The sequence below is a fragment of the Pleurodeles waltl genome, chromosome 3_1 (assembly GCF_031143425.1).
Source record: "Pleurodeles waltl isolate 20211129_DDA chromosome 3_1, aPleWal1.hap1.20221129, whole genome shotgun sequence".
Lineage (NCBI taxonomy): Eukaryota > Metazoa > Chordata > Amphibia > Caudata > Salamandridae > Pleurodeles > Pleurodeles waltl.
This window is the reverse complement of record NC_090440.1, coordinates 1885233857-1885253207: the sequence shown is the minus strand read 5'-3', so window position 1 is coordinate 1885253207 and position 19351 is coordinate 1885233857.

Below are 19351 nucleotides of genomic sequence, written 5' to 3'. Positions count from 1 at the left end.
GAGTATGGTTATTGCTTCTGTGTGTTCCATGGCGTGCGATTTGTGGATGCCCTTGTCCCCCAGGGCTGGCATTCCCTTGTGGCAGGAGTTGTGAGGGTGGTTTGTGGGGGGGATGGGTATGTGCAGTGGTCATGCATAGGTGATGGGTGTCCATGGTTTGTGTTGGCATTCAGGGTTTGATTTTGGGTTGGGTGGGTTGTGCTGGTGAGACATTGGCAGGGAGGATGTGTGCTGGGGGGTTGGGGGTGAGGGTGGGGGTGTGGGTTGGCATGCTGGTGGTTGGGGGGGGGGAGTAGTTGAGACTAGACTTACCAGAGTCCATTCCGACGCCTACTCCAGCAAGGCCCGCAGGACGCAGGATGTTCAAGACCTCTTGCTCCCATGCTGTGAATTCGGGAGGAGTGGGTAGTGGTCCGCCGCCAGTCTTCTGCACAGCGATGTTGTGTCTTGAGACCATCCACCGTACCTTCCCCCGTAGGTCGTTCCAGCACTTTCGGATGTCTTCCCGGTTTCTGGGATGCTGTCCCACAGCGTTGACCCTGTCGACGATCCTTTGCCATAGCTCCGCCTTCCTGGCTATTGTGGTGTGTTGCACCTGTGTGCCGAAGAGCGGGGGCTCTACCCTTATTATTTCCTCCACCATGACCCTGAGTTCTTGGTCCGAAAACCTGGGGTGTCTTTGGGGTGCCATGGGGTGGTGTGGATGAGGTGTGGGGTGGTGTTTGTGGTGATGTGAGTGGTGGTGTGTGGTGATGTGTGCGTAGATGTGGTGTGGTTGATGATGTTGGGTTCCTGTGTGTGTTGGGGTTTTCGATTGCTGTGCTCTCTCTCTCTCTCTCTCTCTCTCTCTCTATCGCCTTCTCTCCGATTTCCTACTAGTGGGGGTTTGTGGGTGATGTGGGTGTGTGTTTTATAGTTGCCTGGATGTGTGGAAGTGGTCTTTGTATGTGTATCAGGTGTGTGTATTTCAAATTGTCCAATGTGGCTGTGTTTTGGAGCTGGGTGTGTATTTTGACCGCGGCGGTGTGTACCGCCAATGGAATACTGCGGTTGAATGACCGCCGCGTGGATTCTTGGGTCGTAATGGCATGGGCGTGTTTGTGTTGGCGTGGCGGTGGAGGTTTGGTCATCTCCAGTTTATCGCTGCCCGCTGATGAGGCGGCCTTCCGTGAATGTCGGGTTTTTGGCGGCTTGGCAGTTGTGGGTCAGAATGACCGTGGCGGTTTACCGCGGCCGCGGCGGTAGAATGGCGGTCTTCTGACCGGCGGTAAGAGCCTTTTACCGCCGAGGTCAGAATGACCCCCTATATTTTTATGCCCCCCTACTGCTAGTTTTTGGCAAAAGGTCTGGGCTCAACTCTCAATTATTTTTAGAATTAAATGCCTTATGTCAATTATTTCAATTTTTTAGGTAGTCTATCAGATAAAATTGATTTATATACCCATGACAAAGGGTTATTTTATCGTATGTTGACCTTAGCTTTTCAACAAGTTACAATTAACTGGAAATCCTCCTCTAGCATATCTGTTGCAGCTTGGTGGAATAATGTTTGTCATTACATTTAGATACTATTTTTGATTCTGTTTGTAAACCTCTGGAGAATGGAGATTTGTATTGGTCCACATTAATTACCTTTCTCATTGATAAAGTTAAACAATGTGATCAATCCATTAGATCTGAGAATTTTAAACCACTGTAATTTGTTTTTTTTTATCTCTGTTCTTTTCTCAGAAACATGGTTCTAGTTTTTCTCATTATGCTTATACATTAATATATCTACCTACCTAATCTTCAAACATTGAATTGATTCCCCTTTTATGCCCTTCCTTCTCCCATATAACTATAAAATTGTAAACAGCTTTACTCTTTATATTGCTTATTAACTTTGTACTTTTACTGCTTCCCTTGTTGATTGAATTTTGTTGCATTTTTCATATCTTTCATAATAAAGCTGATTGAACATAAAAAAATATTAGATATGTATGGTGCCAGCATGGAAGTGATGAGACTTCAGGGACAAGAAGCAATCCACAATTTAGGCGGAGGCATCTCAGGGCTGAGAAGTCTTTTAGCTTTGTCCATGTGACACCCTGCTTCTCTTTTTCTCATTCTGTCACATGTGGTGTGCTTCCTTGGGAAGGAGCCAGTGTGACAATTCTTCTGTCAAATACTCTACATAATTTTGCAATCTCATTAACATAGTACTAGACTATGGTAGGTTATGGTGGTCCACCCAAAGTGGTACTTCTTTCAACATGGTTGGCTACAGCCTCTATAACAAGGCAATGAGACTGTTAACAGCTGGTGGCAGCAGATTATAGTATTGGGGTGCAGGTTGTTTTATCTGCACCCTGGTGGGCAGAGTGCCCACCTTCCCTCACTGGTAAATACATAGAATAGAATTCAGTGTAAAGTCAAGTGCATGTGCCTGGGTTAGAGTTCACATCCTTAAATGGAGCATAAAGGATCATTTGTTCTCACTGAATCTGTACCGAGTCAGTTACAGCTAGTCAATCAGGGGCCTCTCAAGAGCACCACATGAACAATCACTGTGACTAAAGGCATAGCTAAAAGACTGTATACCTTATCCAAAGAAATGCGCTACTAAACCATCTTGTATCACGCGCCATGCTCTTCTGGCAAGGCAAGTACATAGCAATGTGCCTGATTGGTCAGTGCTCACCTGGACTCCATTATACTCCCAAAGAATGTCAGTTTGGTTGTGGCGATTGGCCATGGAGGTGTGTGTAACGAGACAGGAAAATACGTAACTTTCATTGGCTCCCTGTAAAGGCTTGGGGCTTACTTTGAATATAAAGTGCTTAAATAGCCATAGTCCAGCGGCCATTGAGCTGTATATACACTGACACATTTTTAAATATATTTGCACACGAGTTAAGATCGAGCAAAATCTTTGGCTTTCTTCTCTGGAGGAGTAAGAACTTCAGGCCATAATTATGGCCTGGTTTGCTTTGCTCTTTCACCATGCAACGTGGTGGAAGAGTGGAAACCTTAAGTGAGATTTATGAAGCCACGCAAGGCCACTTAGCCTGACCCTGCGTGGCTTCAAAAATCTTGAGTAATGGAACGCAGCACAAATTGCTGCTTTACATTACTCTGCACCAGAGAGGCATTTCCATGGGAGTTGCATGGTTGTTTCCAAACAACATCTGTTGATTTGGACGCATTCTCAGATTTGCAAGAACTTGTAAATCTGGGAATGCTCCAAAAAGTTATGCATCCCCAGGAGAAGTGTAATGAGGAGAAATATGCTTATTTCTCCTCGTTGTTTCCTCTTTATATGTGTGTTGGATACTGCAGCATACATAAAAACAGGAAAAATACTCTCAGGATTGTTTTGTGCAGGAAGGTATCCCTTCCTACACAAAACATTCCTGCCTGCTTTGGCACTAGGCTGCCAAAAGGGCACCAGCTGAGGGGGAAACAACCAGAATATGCTATATTGGATGAATACGGCGCATTCCTGCCCTTTCCCTGTGATGAAGGGCAGCGCAGCAAGGAAACTTGCTGCACTGTCCTGCACCACAAATCCCATGAATACAGGCGTTATTTCCTAGGACAGTGGTCTATGTATAGAGGACCTGCCAAGATTCGTCCGAAACCTAAGGCCAGCGTTTCAGGGCATTGCCCTGAGGAGGTTTGAAGGCTCTGACCAACCTAGTTTGGAAGCTTGCAAATTGCTGCTCAGACTGACCAGTATTTTTCATTGTGAGTGCCTTTGATGCTGGTTTGAGACTTTGTGAGTTCCAGCTGCTTGCGCCCCACCACTGAAGTTCAAGAACCTGTCTACAATCTGCATGTGATGCCGAATTTAAAGTGCGGCCCACGTGACTACATCTAACATCTCTGTCGCGATTTTCCTGTTTTGGACAATGTCGATGTCAGCATAAGGCCTGCGAACCATCATCCTGGTTTTCTGTTGTAATACCCCTTCTTCAGCAATGGCGAAGTCAGCCTGAGGCCCCTGTTTTTACATCCAGCATTGCTGTTGTGCATCTCCTTCATCACGTTATACCAGTAGAAGCGTGAGGCCCTCCCTTGTGCCTGTATCCCACGTTGCTGACGTGATTCCGTGTCCTCAAGCAGTACTGATGTCAGCAAAAAACACAGAGCCACAATGGAGCAATTGCACTCTAAAACCCCTTGACTGGGTGCCCTGCGGGAAATGAGGGCCTCTGTGCCTTCACCTACCACTGCCTGTCTTTGAGTTTTCCAAACTGTCACTGCCAGATCTTCACCCACAGGCATAAGGCAAAATACTGTGCGACTGATGCTTAACCAGGATGCTAATGGGCAACGCATTCCCAACATACGTTTTGCGCGAAACTGTGCACGTTAACCACAAGCAATCAGTTTCAAATAGTACCACTGAACCCGGCCAGTGAAAAAGATGCAGTTTGTTATAGTTGTAACTATATTCCTGTGCATCTGTCTCTTTCTAACTTATTGAAAGAAACGTTGAAGGGTAATCGAAAAACAAATTCAGACTTGCTGTAAAACACCTGAAAGTTATTGGGAATATTTCCTTTTATAAAATCGTACATCTTTTTTCATTAAAGACATTCTACCCCACACCACCCTGCAAGGCTTAACCATATCTGTTTGACTTCCTTAGTCCATGAAAGAGAAAACATAGACGAATCAATCTGAGGTTATTAACTTAATTTTTAGCCTCCAATTTCAAATTCGTTCATATTTACAGAATGTTTTAAAATTATCCATTTACAATTTTGTTTATTTATATACATATTATTAATTTGTTAAAATCAGATTTTTAGGCAGTCACCGATTAGGCTTCACAGACCCCCTGGGGTCAATGGACCACAATTTATGAACCACTACAGTAGGAGGATGTAGTGTCTTGTCGTTATTGGGGTTCAGTGTCTCCCTGTGTACCAGGGTCTGTCTTGGCTTTAACTCAGCTATGGGTAGAGGCTACCCTTGAGAGAAAAGCAGCTGTCCTGTCATCATTAACTTTTTCAGATGTCCTCAGCGTACTGGGTGCATCATGTCCCTTATCATGAAGCAAGGTAGTTTCAGTTAACATTTCTTTTTATCCCAGGTACATAGAGATTAAAGGAGCATAGTTATGGTTGGATATGTAGGGAAAGTTTCAAAGGCTGATATATGTAGTTAACTACAAACATTGGCAAAGCCAATAGGTCTGCCCATGCATGAGCTATTGGCTTTGCCAATTGTTTAGCCATGTTGTACACCAGCTAGGCTGCTAAAGTTAGTGGTGTAGAGGAGAGTAGCATGGACTGGAGCGGTGTCATAGAGTGGAGTGGGGTAGACCTGCATAGAGTGGAGTGGAGAGTTGTGGAGCAGCGAAGAGTGGAATGCCATGGAGTGTCGTTAAGTGTCATAGTATGGAGTGTCGTAGAGCAGAGAGTCATGGAGTAGAATGGAGTGTTGTGGTGTAGAATGGAACAGAGTGGAGTGGTGTAGAGTGGAGTGGAGAAGAGTGGTGTAGAGTGATGAAGAGTGGCATAGAGTGGTGAGGCATGAAGTGGAGGGACATAGAGTGAAGGAGCATAGAGTGAAGTAGAGTGGAGTGGCACAGAGTGTTGTAGAGAGAAGCTGCATAGAGTGGAGTGTTGCAGAGTAGAGTGTCAGATCATAGAGTGGAGGGCTGTAGAGTGGAAAGTATTAGAGTGTCATGGAGTGGAGTAGAGAGGAGAAAACTGGAGTAGAGTGGCGTACAGTGGTGCAGAGTGGAGTAGAGTACGGAAGTGTAGAGTGAAGTAGAGTGGTGAAGAGGTGAGTGGTATAGAGAGGAATGGAGTAGAGTAGAGTGGTATAGAGTGGAGTGGAGTAGAGATGATTATAGTGGCATAGAGTAGCATACAGTAGGGTGGTGTAGAGTGGAGTATAGTGCAGAGAGTACAGTAACATCGAGTGGAGTGGTGTAGAGCAGAGTGGTGTAGAGTAGGGTGGTATAGAGTGGAGTGTTGTGCAGTGTTAAGGAGATTCGTAGCGTAGAGTAGAGTAGTGTCATAGAGTGGAGTAAAGTGTCACAGAGTGGAGCAGAATAGAGTGGTGTAAAGTAGAGTGGAGCAGAGTGGTGTAAAATGGCATAGAGTAGTGTAGAGTGGAGTTCCGTGCCGTGGAATGGTGTGGCATAGAGTGGCGTAGGGTGGTGCAGTGTTGTAGAGTGAGTTCTCATAGATCAGAGGGTCATAGAGTGCAGGGGCATAGGGCCAGATGTACGTAGCTATATTCTGGTTGCAAACAGCCCGATTCTGCAACCAGAAAATAGCATTTTGGTATGTATCAGTGCTATTTTGCAATTCCGTAATCTATTTACCGAATTGCAAAATAGGTCTGCGAGTCGCTATTTGGAAGGGGCATGCCGAGGCCGCCCCTTCCAAATAGCAAGTCGCAATGGCATGTACAAAACAATCACAGTTACTACCATCTTCAAGTTGGTGGTAATCCATTTGCAAACTGGAAGAGGTCCCCAGGGGACCCCTTCCCCTTTGTGAGTGGGACGCCAACATTTGTTCAAAGCAGGCAGTTGTCCCATGGGCCACTGCTTACTCTGAAAAAATGAAAAGGAATCTTTTCATTTTTTGGTTGTGATGAAGCTCATTTGACATTTAGAAAAATGGGCTGCATTACAAAAAAACTGCTTTATTTGTACATTTAATTTTGCATGTCTATAATTGCGATTTGCAATGAAGTGCAATTCGAGACTCACAAAATGAAATGGTCATACATCTGGCCCATAGATTAGAAAGACGTAGCGTGGACAAGTGTCAAGTGGATAGGTGTATTGTATTGTATTGTATTGTAATAGTATTTATATAGCGCTTACTACCCCTGACGAGGCGTCAAAGCGCTTTTCGGAGAGTAGCACGCTACTCCTGAACCCAACTGGAATTAGTGATGGATTAGTATAGGTAAATATGAGTGCAGTTTTAGTATTATTATGAGTTAATTTGAGCCGCGGATATGAGAGTTTGTTAGTTAGATTGACTGGAGTAATGGAGGGGTGGAGGAGGAAAGAAATTCAGAAGTGTTAATTGGGAGTATACCCCTCATTTACTCATCCCACAGGCTTGGGATGAGTAAAGGGGGATGGAGGAGGGTAGAGTCTGTGGAAGGGTTAGGGAGATCATAGTAGCAGGGTGAAATAAATGAGGGAGAATTTAGTAGGGTTGTTTGGGAGGTCATGGTAGTAGAGTGATGTTTGGTGAGTTAGATGTGGAAGCTGAAGGAAGAGTTTAGGTAGAGTTATTTAGGAGATGAAAGTAGTAGAATGGATTTGGGATGAGTCAGAGTGGGAATGGAGGATAGTTTGATAGAGACATGACATATGATGATGGGTAGATAAGTGTGATAAAATGAGAGCAGGGATTCATAGATATCTAGTATAACAACCCACCCAGGAGCCATGCAATGACCCAGGAACATGCCAAGCACAGAAACAACATATACACACACATATATATATATATATATATATATATATATATATATATATATATATACATATACACACACACACATACACATACAAACACACATGAATACACACACATATATATGAACATACAATACATAATTAGAACCATGGGTAAATATACTTAGTCAAACAGGTTTAAAGAGTGTGTGTGTGTATTTTTTTGTTATGACATAGTAGCAATACATATTTTCTAAAGATCTATACGTAACTAGAAATAGACACATAATCAGAAAGAATGTTTATCAACATAGGCATATGCAGTCCACAGTTGTTTGACAGCGGTCCTGTTCCATGTATAGCTTGTGGGTGATACAAAGCAGCTTAAAAGTGAATCTTCTGGCAACGGGTAACCAGTGTAGTGTTCTCAAGGAAGGGGAGATGTGAGCATTCGGCTTTACATGTAATAGTAGCCTGGCTGCAGAGTTCTGAATACATTGTAGTTTTTTTCATAATAGACAGAGATGATCCATGGTAGAGGCCATTGGCATAATCCAGTTTGAATAGTACAAGCGAGATAGTAGCTTGCACCTTGTGTGGAAATCTGAGGTGGGGGAAGATGCATCGTAAAGTCTTCAAGGTGATGAAGCTTGTCTGTGCTAATTTGTCCACTTGGGCATTCATAGTTAACTTGGAATCCATGGTGATTCCAAGGCTTTTAACTTCCTTGGATAATTGAGGAGGTGGTCCGAGATCGTCAGGCCAGACGCACAGAGGGTCATAATTTTTCCAGTCACCACATATGAGTATTTCTGTTTTGGAGGTATTTAGTTTGAGATGGCTCCAGGTCATCCACTGATCAACGGCTCAGAGGCAACTGAAGATTTCTAAGTTTTCAATGTTTTTGGGGCATTCAAATTTAAGTAGTATTTGTGTGTCATCTGCATAGTTGTAGCATGTGAGATGGAAATCATTGATCAGTTCTGGTAATGATATAATGTAGATGTTGAAAAGCAAAGGTGAGATGATTGATCCTTGGGGGACCCCTGCTTTTGTGAGGTAGGGTTTGGACGAGAAGGGGGGCGAGTAGATGATATTAGATCTTTTTTGAAGATAGGAAGTAATCCAGTTGAGAGCAGTCCCTTGTATGCCGGCTTCGTGGAGTCTTTGAATTAGGGTGTCATGGTCAACCGTGTCAAAGGCAGCCGAGAGGTCCAAGAGAAGTAGTGTAGCAACTCCATTGCGGTCGACTGTGTTTTTAAGATCATCCCAGATTGCTATGAGTGCCGATTCAGTGCTTCTACCTGGGCGGAATCCAGTTTGGAAGTCTGAAAGTATAGAATTGTCTTTAATGAATTGTGACATCTGTGCGAATGCTGCTCTTTCTATCAATTTGCCCAGGAAAGGTCCATTTGTGATTGGTCTGTAGTTGTTGGGGTCTTGCAGGTCTAGGTTTGTTTTCATTGATAACGGTTGTATGTATGCCTTTTTCAGGTCTACAGGAAAAGTTCCTGTAGTTAAAGAGTTGATGATTCTTCTTACAGGTGTGGCAACAGAAGTAGATAGAAGAATGCTCTTGAAGATTTGTGGTGGGCAAGGGTCAGAAGGGCAACCGGAAGGTCTGCTTGCTTTGACCAAATCCATAAATTCACCTTGGGATATTTGTTTGAAGGACTGTAGAGGTTGGGTTGGTTTATTCTTAGAGGGTATTTTAGGAAAGGGGTTGGTGCTGATGGTTTTCTTCTGTTTTAAATAGGAGTCCAATGTGTCTGCCTTGGTTGTGTAGTGAGTTGCAAATTTGTTTGTGAAATCTTGAGTAGTGGGATTACTTCCTTCCATGCATGTAGGTTTTCGAAATTCATTGAGAATTTTATAAAATTCCTTGGTTGTAAATTGAGCATTTTGAATTCTCTCCGAGTAGTAACTTTTTTTTAGCTTCTTTGATTGATGATTTGTATATTCTGTTAAGTTTGTGTAGCTGCAGTTTGTCTTGACTGTGATGAACCCTTATGCTAAATCCTTCCTCTATTCTGAAAGTTATTGCTGGGGCTACTGTGCAAAGTTCACATGAATGGAGGGGTGAGGCTAGCGTGAGAGGAGACCTAAGGAGGTTTGCTGAACTCATGTAACCCTCAACCCTGGGTAAGATGGAGAGTCTCCCTTATCTTTAGTCACAAACAGACCAATGTTGCTATTTCACGAGTTTTTCGTGTGTTCCACCCAAAGTATCCATCATCTTTGGTTCCTTCACTATAACACATCCTCTCACAACGAGCTCTTGTTACGTACCCCTTCCACCCATCAGCTCTAAGAAATCGGAAGAGGCCTTAGAGCAGGAGAGACGCTGCACGAGCAGCCAACACGACGCAACATCAACCCGTCTCCTTTCGTGTCCCACTATTATCTCTTATTATACTTATTATACTATTATTATTGAATTCAAGATGGCAGAATTGAGGGGGCATCTGGAGAAGCTATGGGCACCACCCCTGGGGAGGGGGGTGATGGACAGAGGAGTGGTTACTCCCCTTCCCAGTTTCATGCCATAGCAGGGACAGGGGGTCCCTTAACTGGTGCACTTGTTTATGCAAGGAGGGCATGAAATGTGTTCTATAAAGCATAGCAGTGGCTTGGGAGGCTACCCCTCCCAAGCTAGGCAACACCTATTTCTAAAGTGAGAGGTGGTTACACACCCCCACCCAAAGGAAATCCTTTGTTCTGCCTTCCTGGGCTTGAGCTGGTAAAGCAGCAGGTGGGAAGAAGCCTGTCTGAGGGGTGGCAGCAGTGTGGGCTGCCCAGAAAACCCCATAAGACTGGTAGATGCAATGCTGGGGTCCTCTAAGGAGCCCCCAGAGTGCATGGAATCATACAACCAATACTTGCAACAGTACTGGGGTATGATTCTGACATATTTGATACCAAACATGCCCAGGTTCCGAGTTACCATTATGTAGCTGGACATAGGTAGTGACCTATGATCAGTACACACGTGAAATGGCTTTCCCGCACTCAAGAAGTCCAGGAATATGGAGGTGGAGTTTGTGGGGGCGACTGCTCCTGCAAGGGGTTCCCTCACACACAGGTACCTGAACCCTGCCTTCTGGGGTAGGAGGGCCTACCATAGGGGTGACCTGGTGTAGTGACCTTAAGTGAAAGGGTACATGCACCTTTTCACACAGGCTGCAATAGCAGGCCTGCAGACAAGCTTCAGCCTATGGGGAACCCCTGGTGCCCCAATGCCCTGGAGCACCACATACCAGGGACTTATAAGGCGGCACCAGTATGCCAAATGTGGCGTGTGTGTGTGGTCCAAGCAACCAAATTTAAAAGGGAGAGAGCACAGTCCCTGGGGTCCTGGTTAGCAGGATCCCAGTGAACACAGTCAAAACATACTGGCAACAGGCAAAAAGTGGAGGTAACCATGGCAAAAAGAGGGTACTTTCCTACAGCAACCACTTTTTCCAATGGCTTTGTCAAGGTAAACTAAATTTGAGATGGGTCTGCAGTTCTCTAATGCTTCAGGGTCAGAGCTCACTTTTATTTTATTAATGTTATACTCCAATATGCTGTCTGTACTTATGGTAGCTTGGATATACAACCTGCTGAAGAGAACAAATTACTAAAGATAGGCCAGTAAGAAGCTAATAGGAGTTATTTTTTACTATTGAAGCACATAACAGGTCACTGAAGCAGAGTGTTAGGCGCAGTTGTTTAAGGCACTTCACTCTTCCACGTTTAATAGGCAAGAAAAAATATTTTTTATATAATTTGGGAAGTTATGCTGTACTAGGTCATTTAGATGTAGCTCCCTCTAAGCAATACCCCTTTCATTCCTAGGCATTACCTGGCCTCTCCCTGCTGGTATGAAGATTCAAATTTGCCATGGATTTTAAGCCTCTGATAAATAAAAATGGTTGATTTTAATATACTTAAAAAGTGCTGAACATTACAGTTTAAAGTGATTACTCTGCAGTGATCTGGTGACTGCTTTTCCATGCTGTGATAAGAGGTGAGCTGCTAACGTTCTGCATTTTAGACTTTAAAGTAAGTACTTACCAAGCTGATGGCAAACATGCTCACAGCAGCTGCAGAAAAGATAGCCATCTACAAAGTTGTCCACAGCTTCCAGAAAAATCCCCAAACACAGGCACACCTGTACATAGCAGAGAGTATTGTAGCGTGGAGTAACGTGCGCTGGAGTGGTGTAGACTGGAGTACAGTAGAGCAGAGTGTTGTAGAGTGCTGTAGAGTGCAGTAACATAGAGTGACGTAGAGTGGTGTGGCATAGCGTGGAGTAGAGTGTTGTGAAGTGCAGTATCATAGAGTGTCATAGAGTAGAGCTGAGTGGAGTGTCGTAGAGTGGGGAATCATAGTGGAAACTGGGATAGAGTACAGTGAACAGAGTAAAGTAGAACAGAGTGGAGCTTCATAGAGTGGAGTGTCATAAAGTGGAGTAGAATTGGAGTAATGTGTTGCGAAGTGCAGTGGCATACAGTGGGGTAGACTGGAGTAAAGTAGCATAGAGTGGAGTAGAGTAGAGTGATGTACAGTGGCATAGACTGGAGTGGCGTAGAGTGCAGTTGAGTGACATAGGCTGGGGTAGAGTAGAGTGGGGTAGAATGGAGTAGAATGGCATAGAGTGGTGTATAGTGTTGTAGAGGTGGGTGGAGTGTCATGGAATGGTGGGTCGTGGAGTGCTGTAGAGTGGAGTGTCAGAGAATGTCGTAGAATGAAGGGGCATAAAGTGGAGAGGCATAGAGTGGAGGGGCATGGAGTGGAGTGGTGTTGTAGAGTGGAGGGTCGTAGAGTGGAGGGTTGTGGAGTGCCATCGAGTGGAGGGGCATAGAGTGTTGTAGAGTGGACTACAGTGTTGTAGAGTGGAGTGCCATAAAGTGACATAGAGTGGAGGGGCGTAGAATGGAGGGGTGTAGAGTGGAAGGGGGTATATTTTTATGGAGTATCACATAGTGGAGTGTTGTAAACCGGAAGGTTTTAGAGGGGAGGGGCACAGAGTGGAGGGGTGTAGAGTGGAGGGGCATAGAATGGAGGGGCATACAGTGGCATAAAGTGTCCTAGAGTGGCATGTCTTAGAGTGGATTATCAGAGTGGGTTGTCTTGGAGTGGAGTATCGTAGAGTGGAGCGTTGTAAAGTGGAGTAGAGTCATGAGGTGGGGTAGCATAGAGTGGACTGGTGTAGAGTGAAGTAGAGTGGCCTAGAGTTAAGTGGCATCGAGTGGCATAGAGCGGTATAGAGTGTTGTAGAGTGGATTGGCACTGAGTGGAGTAAAGTGTCATAGAGTGGAGTGCCACAGAGTGGAGTGTTATAGAGTGGAATGACATAAAGTGGTGGGGTGTATATAGTGGAATGTCGTAGAATGGTGTGGCACAAAGTGGAGTAAAATATTGTAGACTTCAGATAAGTGTGGTAGAGTGAAGTAGAATGCAGTAGGATAGAGTGGAGAAGAGTTTTGTAGAGTGAGGTGGCATAGACCGGAGTAGAGTGGCCTACAGTGACTTAGAGTGGAGTGGCTAGAGTGGAGTTGCATGTCATAGAGTGAAGTGTCATAGAGTGTCATAGAGTAGTGTGTTGTAGAGTGGAGTGTCATAGAGAGGAGTGTCATACAGAAGTGTAGAGCAGAGTAAAGTGTTGTAGAGCGGAGTAAAGTGTTGTAGAGTGGTATAGAATGGAGTGGAGTAGAGTAGAGTAGAGTGGAGTAGTGCAGCGTAGAGTGGAGTAAAGTGTCATAGCATGTAGTGTAGTAGAGTGGAGTAAAGTGTCATGGAATATAGTAGATGGAATGACGTACAGTGGCACAGAGTGCTGTAGAGTGGCATAGAGTAGAATGGCATAGAGTGTCATGGAATGTCGTAGAGTGGAGTTGCTTGGTTAGAAGTAGAGTGGCCTACAGTGAAGTTCCTGAGAGTGTCAAGGAGTGGAGTGGTGAAAAGTGTTGTAAAGTATCACTGAATAGAGTGGCGTAGAGTGGCATAAAGTGGAATGGCGTAGATTGGAGTGTCATAAGGTGGAGTGGTGTAGAGTGTATTGGTGTCATAGAGTGTTGTAGCGTGGAGTAGGGTAGAGAAGGATAGAGTGCAGTGGGTATCATACAGTGGAGTGTCATAGTGTGGGTGGTATAGAATGGAGTGGAGCAGCCTAGAGTGGAGTGGCAAAGAGTGGTATATAGTGTGGTAGAGTTAAGTGGCATTGAGTGTCATACAGTGGAATGGTGTAGAATGGAGTAGCGTGGCATAGAGTGGGCTGTCGTAGTTTAGCAAATAGTGTAGTAGAGTGGAATGGATTACGATGAAGTAGGATAGAGTGGAGTGGAGAGATCCTTGCACTCTACAGGATATTCTATTCAAATCAATCAGTATGTGTTATCAATCCTGCATGACACTGGTAATAAAGTACGTAGTACCCAACACTGCCAGGCCTCTGTATGAGCTTCCCTGACCCGGACTTGAAAAATCATGGGTGCATTGGGAGGGAAGGACTACCAGCTTCTGGAAGAATTCGCACAGCCATTTCCTTGAAACGAATCCCTTTGTTTACATTCCTCCCCTGTACTTGTGTAATAGTGGTATGTCAGTTGTGGCTTGAACATGGGAAAACAATGACACCACCAAACCGAGTGAAATCTTGCAAACCATGCGGGACAGTGAAATTCAATCGCAACCCTTTCCCGCCTCTGTCTTCGTATATATGTGGAATCTAAAAACACTAGCGAGACTTGACTCAACATGTCTCCATCCAACACGGACCCCACCCCTACCGATGGTCCACTAGATAACACAGTGCAAAAAACGGTCCTTTCCCTATAAGGAAAATATAAAAAATGTTGTCCAAAAGTGATGTCATGAAGCCCTTGGTTTTAGCGTATTTGAATCAAGTAGGATTAATATGTTTTGTCATTTATGCTGCGTACATTATTTCCAAAATTCGTCTCTTGATTAAAAGGTGCTATTGTAATAAAACTGTTTGGATCCTAAAGTTATCAGCTACAAAAAAAAAAAAATGAGTAAGCCCTTCTCGTATTTTATCCTTTTACCTGAAGGTTGCTTTGAGAACTTTCTGTTGGTAATCCGCCCACTGACCCATTATTGGGTTTAAAAATGTTTCACTTTATGATTGGTTTTCTGGCTTCTGTAGCACCGCGCAGTGATATTATTTTATTGAAGGTCTGATGGCATCTGGCAGTACTTAATTTATTTAGAAATAACAGTAAGCTTGTTTTTTTTTAGTAAGTTTTGGTCTCTTTTATGAAGAAACACTTTTTTGCCAAAAACATGCAAATTAAGGAGCAGTTGGTGGATTTCATGGTGTCTGAGGTGGATCCATAACTGTGCAGAAAATGCAGCGCCTGCAGAATTGCATATTTTCCTTATCCCTACAAATCGCATGCAGTGTTGAAAATTCTGTAACACACACATACAAATTCAGCGAACTACAACATAAACAGCTGATAGGGCCAGATGTATGAAGCCTTTTTGCATTCGCAAACCGTGCGAATGCCCGTTTGCGAATGCAAAAAGGCCTTTCAGAATGTATGAAAGGCATTCTGAATGCAATTTAAAGGAATCGCTAAAATAGTGATTCCATAAAATTAGGACCCCATTTAGAGAATCACAATTTGCGATTCTCTAAATGCAGCATCGCAAATAAGGAATCCTAATTTGCGATTCCTTAAGCACATGTATGAAGCAATTCCTTAATGCGAATTGGGCATTAAGGAATCGCTATTACCACCAAGTTGACCTTGGTGGTAACCATGTGCAAATTTTAAAAATGCATTAAAAATGCATTTTTAAAATTGACATGTAACGCACACATGCCCTTTTGGCATGTGTACACTTTACATGTCTTCCAAAATTGATTTGGGGTGCAGCAGAGGGGGCCTTAGGTCCCCAGCACCCTGGAGTTTGCATTTCCCAAATTGTGAATTCCAGTTAGGAATTCGCAATTTGGGAAATGCAAACAAATTCGCACATACGGGCCGACAGGCTCATAGGTGCGAATGGGGGCAGTATCGCGATTTGCGAATCGTTAATAGCATTTGCGATTTTAAAGAAATCGCTATTACCGAATTGCAAATATGATACATTGCATTTTGCAAATGAGAAATAGCAATTTCTTGAAAATAGCTATTTCGGAATCGCAAAAGGCTTTTTTCATACATCTGGCCCATACTTCTTTATTTAAAACGTTTTCTTATTTATCTTCCTCTATCGCCATTTTTCATATACATGGGGGAGCCGAATAAAAAACATCTTTTATGTTGCTTCTGAAGATCAGCCTCCAAAGTGGGAGTGTCATTAGAAATAAAACAACAAATATGTTTGGAACTTTTCTCTTGCAAGTGGAATCCGTGGCATCAGCCTTTCTGCTTATGTTTTCTATACAAATTTACTGGATAGCTTTTCTCTTGCAAGTGGGATGTATTTGCTGCCTGAGGTTTGCATGGCAATCCTGTAAGTAATAATCAGATTAAACAAAAAATTACTCACACACGTACAAAACAATACTACATTGGTCAATTTGAATAACACACATCTGACACCCATACACACCCACACACCTACACCACTATAAAACACACACCAACAGTACCCACAACCCCTTATGAATACAAACCATTAGCACAAAACAGGCACCAAGACTACAGACAAAACCAGAGCCACACACCACCTACAGCTCTACATCACCCACACACCCCACATCACACATACCAACACATCACCCTACACACCAACACCTACACACCTCACACAAAACCCATGGCACCACAAAGACACCCCAGATTCTCAGAGGAGGAGCTAAGGGTCATGGTGGAGGAAATCATCAGGATAGAGCCTCAGCTATTTGGAGCACAGGTTCAGCAGATATCCATTGCTAAGAAGATGGAGCTATGGCGGAGGATCGTGGACAGGGTCAATGTCGTGGGACAGCACCCCCGAACAAGGGACGACATCAGGAAGAGGCGGAACGACCTATGGGGGAAGGTGTGTTCCATAGCAGCAAGACACCAGCTCGCTATCCAGAGGACTGGCGGTGGACCCCCATCTTCTCCCCCACAACTAACAACATGGTAGGAGCAAGTCTTGGCAATCATGCATCCTGAGGGCCTGTCCGGAGTAGCAGGAGGACTGGACTCTTGCAAGTCAACTCTATACTACTATCACCTCCCCTACCTGCATGCCATCACATACCTCCACCCTCACTCTCACTCCCATCACTCCACCACCGCCCACACACCCCACCATCACATCCAACCCATCCCAATGCAAGCCCTGCATGCACCAACAATGCATGGACATCACTCACAGCCCTGCATGGATACCTATCACCAAAGCATACACAATAGAGAGAATCAGCTAGCCCACCACATACCATCCTACACAAGTTAAAGCTGCCAGGCCAAATACAAACAAATAGGGCAACCCAATATGTCACACACAGAAACAATAACACAGCATTTACATCCCCACAGGTATCCCAGCCAATGTCAGTGGAGAAAAGATGCCAGCGCTATCCAGTCCCCCAACTGAAGAGGTCCACACTGATGATGGCAACTCTGGTCACCTGAATCTGGATGACCACAGGTTCAGGGACCTCTGAACAGTCAGTGACCCAGGCCCACTCACACACCACCATATAGCCTTCCCCATCTGGAAACACCACCACAGCACCAACCCAGGGTACCCATACCTCTGTCCCCAAGACACGTCAATCAGCAGTGTGTCCACCACTACAGGGACCCCAGGGCACACCTCATACCCAAGACAATCAGGGACCTGTGGTCAGTGGCAGTGGGCACACGGTTCCGGGGACAGAGGCACAGGACAACAGGGAAACTGGGAGGAGTGCTGTGCACCAGGGGGAGGACAGGACCAGGGAAACAACTCTTCAGGAGGCACTGACCGAGATCCTGGGAGCCTACCAACATTCCCAGGATACGTTGGGCCAGATCCTGGATAACATGCAGGAGAACAGGCGGCTGCAGGACGGACAGTACCAGAGGATCAGGGACGACTTTCAGGCCATCAACACCACCCTGGTCTCCATTGCAGGGGTGCTGGCAGAGATTGGCAACATTATGAGGGAGGCAGTCTCACAACAGCGGCCCCCTGCCACTAGCCAGACATCTGAACTGCCTTCCACCTCCACTGCCGCTAGTGGACAGGAGGCCCCGCCACAGGACCATCAGGCCACCAGCACCCCTCCCCCTGCAGAAGGTGAACCACCCCTCTAACATTCCCTGTGATCCAGGCAGAAGCCAGAGACTATTGCCAAGACCCCCGCCAGGAAATGAGACTCTCCTGATTGTCACCGTTGTGTCCCACTCTGTCACCCTGTCCACCTTGAACTGCCATTGCTCCACTTCCTATGTCCTCTTGGACAATGCACCCGTGCTCCAAATAAACTGGAACAATACCCTGGACTTTCCTCTATCATCACCCCATCCCAATGCATTTGACCCTCTTCTTCTTAGCACTTCAATAAACACCCTTGGAAAAAATACAAGTATGGAGCATGTTAAAAAATGTAAGTATGTATTTGTTAAACCAGGTTCAAACATTGCAATTCAACTGGTCAGTAATGTACACATAGGAAAGACCTGTAGTTTACTGCAGTGATCACACCAGGAGCGATAGTGGGGCACCAACATCTGCAAAGTGAATTGCCAAAGGGTACAGTGAGTGGGCATAGAAATGGGAAATAACAGCATGCCAGTGCCAAAGATAATCCAAATAATGACAATGAAATGTGAAGTAACACTGTCTTACCTGTGTGTCATTGGAAGTATTGTCGTATCACAGCTGTTCTCTTGTCCTCATCCTCATCCTCTGCCTCCTCTTCCTCACTGTCCACAGGGTCCTCTGCTGCCACACGGCCATCTCCAGCCTCCTCCTCCTACAGAAAAGGCACATGGTTTCTCAAGGCAAGGTTGTGCAACATGCAGCATGCCACGATTTTCTAGCAGACCTCCTTGGGTGAGTAGCACAGGGCTCCATCCGTTAGATGGAGGCACCTGAGCCTGCCATCCAGGAAGCCAAAGGTCCGTTTGATTATCCTTCTTGTTCGCCCATGTGCCTCATTGTAACGGGCCCTTGTCCTGGCATTCCTCACAGGGGTCAATAGCCATAAGAGGTTGGGTAACTTGAGTCACCTACAAATATTGAGGGACAACATTTAGCCACACACAATCCTATATGGCCCACACCATACACCAACATATGCTGGATGGGAACCAGGGCTCACCTATTAGCCACACCCAGTCCCTCTGTAGTTGGGCCATCACATTTGGGATGCTGCTGTTCCTCAGGATATAGCATCATGCACAGACCCAGGATACTTAACATTGACATGGGAGATGTACTGGTCCGCCAAGCACACCATCTGTACATTCATGAAGTGGAAACTCTTACGATTTCTGAACACCTGTTCATTTTGCTGGGGGGGGGAACAAATGCAATATGAGTTCCATATGGGATATGTCCCATTGCATAGAAGCCACCCTTCACTGTGGCCAAATCCTCCAAGTGGGGTAAAACAATGTAGCTGCACATGTGTTTAATCAGGGCAGACAACACTCTGGTCAGCACTATTGAGAACATTTGCTGTGACATTCCTGCTGCCAAGCCCACTGTCACTTGGAAAGAACCAGATGCCAAGAAATGGAGCACAGATAGGACTTGCACAAGAGGTGGGAATCCCAGTGGGGTGACGGATAGCAGATATCAGGTCAGGTTCCAGTTGGGCACACAGCTCTGTGATTGTGGCCCAGTCAAGTCTATAGGTGAGGATAATGTGCCTGTCCTCCATTGTTGCCAAGTCCACCAGGGCTCTGTACACTGGGGTATGTCTCCATCTCCTATTCATCCGCAGCGGTTGGAGTCTAAGGGACAAAAGAGTGAGGAGCCGGT